The sequence below is a fragment of the Meleagris gallopavo genome, chromosome 1 (genome assembly GCF_000146605.3).
Source record: "Meleagris gallopavo isolate NT-WF06-2002-E0010 breed Aviagen turkey brand Nicholas breeding stock chromosome 1, Turkey_5.1, whole genome shotgun sequence".
NCBI classification, from domain to species: Eukaryota; Metazoa; Chordata; class Aves; order Galliformes; family Phasianidae; genus Meleagris; species Meleagris gallopavo.
Window position 1 is genome coordinate 651,942 of NC_015011.2, and position 10,559 is coordinate 662,500.

The window sequence follows — 10,559 nt, forward strand, 5'->3', positions numbered from 1 at the left end:
AATTTTATTTTTTAATAAATGCTGCATTGATGAGAGAGCTGGCATTCAGGACCAGACACGGAGTTTCAACACCAACAATCTGTTCTGAAAGACACTCGCATTGTCTAAATGTAGCATCAATCAGTTAAGTCATCACAGGAATGATGGGGTTCTTCCCAAGCAAGCCTTCTGCCTAACTTCAATTCCTGTCCCCTTCCCTCTCTCCCTCGGTTTTGTTTTGTATTTGGGGTTCAGTCCTATTTTCTTAGTGTTATTGCACACAGTATTCAGCTTCTCTTCAGAAAGGTAGCAGGTCTAACGCTGGGACACGGACAGCACACAGCAGTCCCACAGTCGTGTGACCAAAGTTCCTGATGGAGCTGCCTTTGGGCAGCATTTGCACCGCTTTTGTATAGCAATAAAGCCTTATCAGAAACATTTCATAGGAGGAAAAAGATGCAAACACTTTAAACGGGACGAGGCAGGGAGGGGTTTTTTTGTGGGATGGGAGGGATATCACTGACATCGTCCCAAGCCAGAGGCCAGGTAGCCAACCTGCTGTCATGCTGGACTGTCTCCAGAAGCTGCCAGGCTCTGAATTAATTGCTCCGTGCTCTGCCAGTGAGAGGCAGGCTGGTTCACTGCAGGACCTCAGCAGTCGGCCTCTGCCGTCTGAGCCATCGCAGCTCCACCTCCCAGATGCCCTCCGTTGGCTGCAGAGTATGCAAAGAAGGTAACGCGGCCGAGAGGAGAGCGATGCTTCGGACTGCTGCCGTGCAGGAGCAAGAGCAGATATGGCACAAACAGGTTATCAGGTGTTCGCTGGCTTTTTTGGAGACTATTGTATTTTCAAATGATTATTATGAAAAATCCTTTTTGTTTTCGTTTTTGTTTTGTTGGTTTTTTTGTTGTTGTTTGTTTTTTTGTTTTTTTTCTTCTGTTTGTTTTGTTCTGTTTTTAAAGTTTTTAATGGATGCAGGAACAGCAACACTTTTGCACTTTGTACCTAGCGACAACATTGGAGAATGAAATGATCCCAGCACAGGACTCCTGCTGTTACTTTACCCAACCCGGGCAGGCGGTCGTGGTGAGCTGGGGGACGTGGGATGGTTGAGCACAGCAGCACAGAGCACCGGACTGCACCTCACGCTGCCTGGGAGCAAGGTCAGTTACAGATGGGTGCTTCCCCACACAGCACAGGACCTGCCGTGCAGGCAGGAGGACCCGATCCTGTAAGGACCGTGCCAGCTCTGCTCTGGTTTTTGTCCCCGTCTCTGCGTTGAGCTCCTTGCCAGATGGACTCGTGCACACAGATCATACAGGTGTAGCTGTTGGGCTGCTGCAGCCCCGGGGTCACCGTCTCCTGCCAACCTGCCTGGTGTGTAAGCCGTGTGCTGGCACACACCCATCAGCATCCAGCGCTGCTTCTTTCAGTAGATCTGAGCTGGAAAACCGTTCACTTTGGAATAAAAGCATGAAGCTCGACACGTAGGTAGCCAAATAGCTTCTTTTCCAATGTATTCTCACCTGTGCACCACGAGAGACTTTTACCCTGTGAGTATGAAAAGTACCTCACTCCGACCTGTTGTTATGAGCAAAGGGGCATCCTAGCCAGACTTCGGGCTCCGAGGAAAACACAGCCTTTATTTTGAACTGTGATCTGTATGTAGTGCATATGAGATTTTCCTGACCTGGGTGGGTGTTGGGGGTGAGGTGAACGCAATGCTTTCACTGCTGGAGTCGTTCTGCTCTGCAGGGTCGGTGTCTGATGGTGACATAGCTGCGGCACGAGGCTGTTGTATACCCAAGCATTACACCTTTCCATTTTTGCTCTTAGGGAAGATGTGTGGTTCAGAGCACCAGAGCCGGAGACGGGAGCACAGGAGGCGGTGTGAAAGCGGTGCATTGGGGTTGTGTGCTGCTGATGGCTGTGATTTCTCCCAGCTGCAATCCCTGGGTGCTCGCGTGGCACAGCACTGTTGATCTGGAACTCTTCCCCCTCCCTCCTCGTAATAATAATTTAAAGATGCTTTGTGACGGAAGGAGAACTCTCACTTTCTGCTTCGTTACCCTGCTTGCTCATTAGAGACCCGTCCCACTCTTGGCCAGGATGAGTAGTTTGGAGTTCCTTGTTGGCAACGTGTTTGATGAAGTCTTAATTTTCAGAGGATTGGTGCTAGAGATTTTCTGGAAACCAGGTTAGGGCGTTCTTTAAACACCCAAAAATGATACTATAGGAAAGCACTCGTTAAATATTGACCCCTGCAGCTGATGGAAGGCTGCTATGGGGCTCAGTCCCAGTAACTTCCAGGTGGTGACAGTGTACTTGTCCAGTCCCTTCTCACACGCAGTCCCATCGGTGGCTCTGAGCTCTGCCGTGCTGCAGCTGTGACCAGGCCTGCAGCAGCACGATGGGATCTTCCTCCCAGCGTGACATGTGTTCATCTCCCTTGTTCCCCTGACACACCATCTTTTTGCATGAGATGCTGCCATCCCCTTGCAGCACAGTGCTGGCTGGTATCACAGGAGCCCCTGCTCCGCTGTCCCTGCGTGCTCTGTTGTGTTGGGGTTGGCTTTGGGAGCAGAGCTGCAGAGGTGTGCAAGGATTTCTCTCTCTGTGCCTTCCGTTGCCCTCTCCCACCTTTTGGCTTTGAGCCTGTAGGTCTAAAGGGAAGCTCGTTGTGATGTATTTCAAACCTAGCAGCGAGCAGACTGCAAGTGTAGTGGACTTACTGAGGGACTCAGCACCAACCAGAGGGTTTCTCCTTGCTGGGTTTAGGGCTCTGCAGTGCAAAACAGACCCAGAGCCCAACTGTATCTGTGAGAAAAGCCCCCCTACCTGTGCTGTTTGATCAGGAAACGATGAAGTCAGACTCAGCCCTGTCCTTCCTCTTCTACGTGCAGCGTTTGGAATCTGTCCTCATCTGTATGGCTTATAGAATTTTAGTTTTGAACACGTATGAGTGTGCCTGTGGGTACATACCTGCAGTGTGTGTGGTTCCGTGTATGTTTATGCACACACACAGTTGGGTATTGCAAGCTGGAGCAGTGTGATGTGGTGTGAGAGCGAGATGGAAACTCGGGCTGGAGGGAGTGGGGGGTTGAATCAACATTTCTCTTTGCTTTGGTTTTTAATTGGACCTCGTGCTTGAATTCTTCCTTGCTGCACACTGAGAGCAGCGAAGGCGGAGAGCTGGTGCTGCATTCCCTCTTCGTACCAAGATGTGGCATTGAGTTCTGGGCTGGAATTCCTTTGCTGTCCTCCAGAGGTGAGGTCCTCAAACCCACACACAGGTGATCAGTCCCTCGGATCACAGCATGCCACGGCCCAGCTGGGTGCTGTGAGCTCCGAGCACAGGGTTGGCAGGTTAAAAACCATTGACAGTGAGGTTTGGGCTGTGATTTACCTCTGCATGGCAACTTGCAAAAAAAAAAAAAAAAGAAAAAAAGCAACTTTTGGTCGGGGCAGCCGTGCGTCGTTAGCTAATTATGGACAGTGCCTTAGTTTATTTCCAGGGTTATGCACCGTTTTTATAGGTCTGAGCTGAAGTGGGAGCCTCCAGAAGCACACCCAATGTATTCAACCATCTCTGCAATCTGTCTCGGTGACCATTTTAAGACTCTTTGGGTTTGATGCAGTTCTTTTTGACTCGATGCGGCTGAAGTTTCCAGGTTTCAGGGAGTGAGAAGGTGATCTCTGGGTGATGGTTTCCCTCCGTGGCAGCTGCCGACGGTGCCATCTGATGGGATGTTCCCAGGAACCTGAGCAGCATTTGCTATGTACGTATGCATAGAAACCTCCTGCCAGATGGAAGCAGGGAAAACAAACAGTTAAGCTCCGATGTGTTCGCTTATCTCACCCAGAACTCACTCACCTCACTGCTGGAAGGGCATTACGGCACTGCTCTGACCTCTCCATTAAGTGTTGTACAAAAATTGACCATTTCCCAATGACTGTTACCTGTCACCTTTCCCAGCCTGCATATAAAGATGTTGGTGAGATGCACTGTGTGCAAAATGTGTTTTTGTATCTCTCCGTGGAGCCGCGGGGCATTTGTAAAGGGCACATCCTTCCCCGTCTCTTTATTATTTCCTCATCTGTTTGGACAGATGTCAACTATTAAAAACCTTTTCTCGGCGGCTCTGTTCTCGTTGCTGGTTGTTCAGAGCTCTCTGAAAGCTGCAGGGCTGCCTTGGTCGTGCTGTAGGGATTTCCTATTGTTGGTGGGTTCTCATAGCAGTGACTTCTCATGCACAACGCCACTGATCCTCATGAAACCAAACTCAGGATGGGATATCCCAGATGGAGCCACACATCTCCCAGGGGCTCTGAATTGCAGTTGGCAGCTCTCCATGACTCCCAGTGGCCCTCGGTGGCTCTTGGTGGCTCCTAGTGGCCCTTGGTGGCTCTTGGTGGCACCCAGTAGCCCTCGGTAGCTCTTGGTGGCTCCTAATGGCCCTCGGTGGCTTTTGATGGCTCTTAGTGGCCCTCGGTGGCTCTCAATCACTTTCAGTGGCACCCAGTAGCTCTTGGTGGCTCTCAATTGCTCCCAGTGGCTCCCAATGCCCTCCCGAAGCTCTTGGTGGCCCTCACTGGCTCCCGGTGGCTCCCAATGGCCCCCTGTAGTTCTCAGTGGCTCCCAATTGCTTTCAGTGGCTTTCAGTGGCTCTTGGTGGCTCTCAGTTACTCTCAGTGGCTCCCAATGGCCTCCCATAGCTCTTGGTGGCTCTCAGTGGCTCTCAATCACTCCCAGTGGCTCCCAGTGACTCTCAGTCATTCTCAGTGGCCCCCAGTAGCTCTTGGTGGCTCTCAATTGCTCTTAAAATGGCTTCCAGTGGCTCTCAGTGATTCTCAGTTGTTCTCAGTGGCTTCCAGTGGCTCTGAATGGCCCCCCCGTAGCTCTCGGTGGCTCTCAGCGGCTCTTGATCACTCTCAGTGACTCTCAGTGACTCTGAGTTGCTCTCAGTAGCAATCAGTTGCTCCCAGTGGCTTCCAGTGGCTCTCAATTGCTCTCAGTGGTTCCCAATGCCACCCCCACCCCATAGCTCTCAGTAGCTCTCAGTCGCTCCCAGTGACTCTCAGTGGCTCCTGGTGGTTCTTGGTGGCTCTCAATTGCTCTCAGACTCCCAAAGGCCCTCATGGCTCTCGGTGGCTCCCAGTGGCTCTCAGTGACTCTCAGTGGTTCTCAGTTGCTCCCAGTGGCTCTCAGTTGCACTCTGTGGCTCGCAATGGCCTCCTGTAGCTCTCAGTAGCTCTTGGTGGCTCCCAGTGGCTCTCGCTCACAATCACTCAGTGGCTTCCAATGCCTCCCAGCTCCCAGTGGCCCCTCTTAGCTCTTGGTGGCTCTCACTGGCTCCCAATAGCTCCCAGTAGCTCCCAGTGGCTCTCATTAACTCTCAATCGCTCTCAGTGGCTACCAATCGCTCCTAGTAGCTCCCAGTGGCCCCTCTTAGATCTTAGTGGCTCTTGGTGGCTCCCAATGGCTCCAAATGTCTCCCAGAAGCTCCCAGAGATGCCTCTTAGTTCGTGGTGGCTCCCAGTAGCTCCCAATGGCTCTCAATGGCTCCCAGTGTCCCCTCTTAGCTCTTAGTGGCTCTTGGTGGCTCTCGTTGGCTTCCAGTGGATCCCAGTGGCTCCCAGTAGCTCCCAGTTGCCCCTTTTCTCTCTTAGTGGCTCTTGGTGGCTCCCAGTAGCTCCCAATGGCTCCCACTGGCTCCCAGTAGCTCCCAGTAGCTCTCATTAACTCTCAATCACTCTCAGTGGCTACCAATTGCTCCTAGTAGCTCCCAGTGTCCCCTCTTAGATTGTAGTGGCTCTTGGTGGCTCTTGGTGGCTCTCGATGGCTTCCAGTGGCTCCCAGTAGCTCCTAGTGGCTCCCAGTGGCTCACGTCACTCGTTCGTTCCAAAACAACAGAAAACCATTTTAACCAAATTAACGACCCCCACACGATCCATTTACTGAAGCCTCCGTAACAACAGATGGCTTGAATATGTGCACAGCACACACAAGAGGAGCGTGCAGCCATCAGCTCATAGCTCGGTGTTGGGTTCCGTTGTGTGATTGGGAGCAAAGGCACTGGGGGTGGGAGGGCATCCTCACACTCCATGCTTCTTGCAGCCATCATCCCAGCATCCCACGTTGGGTTTAGGGACACCTCTTGGGTCGCATCCTTCCCTCCCACCACGGCCCCGTCCTGCTGCAAGGAGAGCAATAACAGTTCCAGGCAGAACATCAGTGCCTTTCTTTGAGTTTGGAAGTGATTGCTTCTCGTTCCAGCTCGGGAATCACTTTCGGAGTCAATTTTTATCTCCAGATACCCAGAAGCAAAGTGAAAGAGAGCCAGAAGGATCCCGTGCCATCAGAGTAATTTTCAAGTACCCCGCTGTGGTTCCCAGTGCCTTATTACCACCCTGGATCCAACAAGAGGTATCGTGGTTCATCTCACTCTTCTCCTCCTCTGCCTCCCTCCCCAGGACTCACTCCCACTGTCCCCATATCCTTGGGATGCCCACATCGTCCCCACGTCCCCAGAATGCTCACACCATCACCCATCTTGGGCTGCTCACATCACCCCCACATCCCCAGAGTATTCACACCATCACTCATCTTGGGGTGCTCACACCATCCCCTTGTTCTTGGGGTGCTTACATCACCCCCATGTTCTTGGGGTGCTCACATCACCCCCACATCCCCAGAATATCCACATCATCACCTGTCTTGGGGTGCTCACACCATCCCCATCTTCTAGGGATGCTCACATCACCCCCACGTCCCCAGAATGCTCACACCATCACTCATCTTGGGGTGCTCCCACCATCCCCATGTTCTTGGGGTGCTCACATCACCCCCACGTCCCCAGAATATTCACACCACCACCCATCTTGGGGTGCTCACACAGTCCCCATGTTCCTGTTCACCATCCCCATGATCTTGGGGTGCTCACACCATCACTCATCTTGGGTTCCTCACACCATCCCCATGTTCTTGGGGTGCTCACATCACCCCCATATCCCCAGAATGTTCACTTCATCACCTCTCTTGGGGTGCTCACGGTGTCCCCATGATCTTGGGGGTACTCACACCATCCCCATGTCCCCAGAATCTTCACACCATCACCATTCTTGGGGTGCTCACAACATCCCCATCTTCTTGGGCTGCTCACATCACCACCACGTCCCCAGAATGCTCACATCATCACCCACCTTGGGGTGCTCACGGTGTCCCCATGATCTTAGGGGTGCTCACATCACCCCCACGTTCCCAGAATGTTCACATCATCACCCACCTTGGGCTGCTCACAGTGTCCCCTTGATCTTGGTGGTGCTCACATCACCCCCATGTCCCCGGAATGTTCACGCCATCCCCATAATCTTGGGTTGCTCACACCATCCCCATGTTCTTGGGGTGCTCACATCACCCCCATATCCCCAGAATGTTCACTTCATCACCTCTCTTGGGCTGCTCACACCATCCCCATGTTCTCGGGGTGCTCACATCACCCCCACATCCCCAGAATATCCACATCATCACCTGTCTTGGGGTGCCCACACCATCCCCATGTTCTTGGGGTGCTCACATCACCCCCACATCCCCAGAATATTCACACCACCACCCATCTTGGGGTGCTCACACAGTCCCCATGTTCCCGTTCACCATCCCCATGATCTCGGGGTGCTCACACCATCACTCATCTTGGGTTGCTCACACCATCCCCATGTTCTTGGGGTGCTCACATCACCCCCACGTCCCCAGAATGTTCACTTCATCACCCACCTTGGGCTGCTCACAGTGTCCCCATGATCTTAGGGGTGCTCACATCACCCCCATGTCCCCGGAATGTTCACGCCATCCCCATAATCTTGGGTTGCTCACACCATCCCCATGTTCTCGGGGTGCTCACATCACCCCCACGTCCCCAGAATGCTCACACCATCCCCCACCTTGGGATGCTCACCATCCCCATGTTCTTGGGATGCTCACATCACCCCCACGTCCCCAGAATGCTCACACCATCGCCATTCTTGGGGTGCTCACCCCATCCCCATGCCTACGTAACTCCATTCTTGAGAACCCGATGATGATGCGTCGTCCTGTGCTGGAATAGAATAATGTTTAATAGGAAATATTTAATTGCTATTTAATTTGTAATTTAAAAAAAAAAAAGCCTCATTTGTCCGTACGGCATGTAAATATTTTCCCCTATCAAATATAAATATTCCTCATCCAAATCCTGATTTTTGTCAAGAAAAGATTATTATTATTGTTTCTGTAGAACACGGAGAAAATAATGCTGAGAAGCTGCAGTTCAGCTTCACCCTCAGCAGCAAAATAGTAGAGCTGAACTGAATGGAAACGTTCCAGTGTTCCATGTTACACATCAGAGGCTGCTCTGATGGGGCTGTGCTGGAATGGAGCTCCACGATGGGGTGGAACTGGGATGGGGAGGAGCTCTGTACTGGGATGGGGCTGTGCTGGAATGGGACAGAACTGGGATGGAGCTCTGTACTGGGATGGAGCTGTGCTGGGATGGAGCTCTGTTTTGAAATGGAGCTGTGCTGGAGTGGAGCTCTATCATGGGATGGAACTGGGATGGAAAGGAGCACTGTACTGGGATGGAGTTCTGTACTGGGACGGGATGGAACTCTGTGCTCAGATGGTTCTGTGCTGGGATGGAGCTCCATGATGGGATGGAACTGGGATGGAGAGGAGCTCTGTGGGAGTGGGATGGGACTGTGCTAGGATGGGATGGGACAGAGTCGTGCTGGGAGGGGATGGAGCCATACTGGGAAGGAACGGAGCCATACTGGGATGGAACGGAGCCATACTGGCATGGGACGGAGCCATGCTGGGAAGGAACGGAGCCATACTGGGAAGGAACGGAGCCATACTGGGATGGAACGGAGCCATACTGGCATGGGACGGAGCCATGCTGGGATGGGATGGAACCATACTGGGATGGGACGGAGCCATGCTGGGATGGGACAGAGCCATACTGGGATGGGACGGAACCATACTGGGATGGGACGGAGCCATGCTGGGATGGGACGGAGCCATGCTGGGATGGGACGGAGCCATACTGGGATGGGACAGAGCCATACTGGGATGGGATGGAACCATACTGGGATGGGATGGAGCCATACTGGGATGGGATGGAGCCATACTGGGGTGGGCCATAGCTCTGTGCTGGGTGGGAGCTGTGCTGGGAGCTCCGTGCTGTGTGTGGAGATGCAGGGATGGGGATGGCAGTGCTGGGTCACTGTCTGGCTGTGGGGCCACGTGGCCTTGTTCACGTGAGGGGTGGGGAGCACCCGAATGCTTCCATGTCTTTTCCCCCACCCCGAGCTGTGCACACAGGGACCACTGATATGGATATAAATGGAGAACTCTGAATTCCTTCGCTCCGGAGCTGTTTTTCCATCCATTTCACAATCTGGGTGTTCTGCACCCTGCCAGGACCCCAAACCACTGCCAGCACCCAAATTGCTGCTTTCAATCAGAGTGACCCAAAACGTTTCCAAAAGGATCGATTGCCCTGTTGGGCACAGAAAGCCACTGCCATCCTGGGGTGGTGATGCTGGTGTCACCGTGGCAGTTCCAGCATTGGCACAGTGGCAGTCCTGGTGTTGGCACCAAGGCTGTCCCAGTGTTGGCACCACGGTGGTGGAGGTTTGGGCACTTTGGCAGTCTTGGTGTTGGCACCATGGTGGTTCCAGTGTTGACCCCATGGTGGTTCCAGTGTTGACCCCATGGTGGTTCCAGTGTTGGCACTGCAATGGTGATGGTGTTGGCACCATGGCAGTCCCACTATTGGCACCACAGTGGTCCCAGTGTTGACCCCATGGCAGTCTTAATGTTGTCACCATGGTGGTTCCAGTGTTGGCACCATGGTGGTCCCAACTTGGGACCCCATAGCAGTCCCAGCATCGACTCCTTGGCAGCCACACTGTTGACCCCATGGCAGCCCCACTGTTGGCATTGCAATGGTGATGGTGTTGGCACCATGGCGGTCCCAGTATTGGCACCATGGTGGTCCCAGTTGGGACCCCATAGCAGTCCCAGCACTGACCCCGTGGCAGTCCCACTGTTGACCCCATAGCAGCCCCACTCTTGGCACCGCAGCGGTCCCCATCTGGGTGCCAGCACACCAGTCCTGTTGTTACCATGTTCCCATCCCACTCTTGACCCCACAGCAGCCCCAGGCTCAGCCCCCACCCCTTTCAGCCCCCCTCCCCATCCCAGCATTGGGTCTCAGTGTCCCCACAGCCTCTCCCCAGTGAGCCTTTTGCTTACAGGGCTTCATCTTCCTCAACCCCACACTGGCTGCACTCCGTATAGCAATAAGAATCGCAGAGGGAATCCTGAGGTTTGGGGGGAGGAGGGGGGGGTCGTGGCAGAGCCCCACACGGTGGGGGAGGGGAGGGGATGCACGCAGTGCATTGCCATGGGAGAGGGGAGAGCCTCTTCCTCCCCACACTGCCCTTAAACGTCGAAGCCGGGTCTTTGTAAGCAATGTCTGTGTCTCTATCTGTGCGTATACGAGGGACAGGTTTTTCAACGACTGCCTTTTCTCCCTGGTGT

General features: G+C 53.3%; 1 protein-coding gene across 3 annotated transcripts in view; it reads left to right on the plus strand.

The window, feature by feature from the left end:
• The window catches only part of PPP6R2 (protein phosphatase 6 regulatory subunit 2), a 71,571-nt gene extending 68,151 nt beyond the window's left edge, over positions 1-3,420 (plus strand). For all 3 annotated transcript variants that reach the window (XM_010728788.3, XM_010728906.2, XM_010728840.3), the window contains one exon: positions 990-3,420. The gene's annotated coding sequence lies outside the window, so the exon portion shown is untranslated. The remainder of the gene's footprint in view (positions 1-989) is intronic.
• The last annotated feature ends 7,139 nt before the right edge of the window (positions 3,421-10,559 follow it).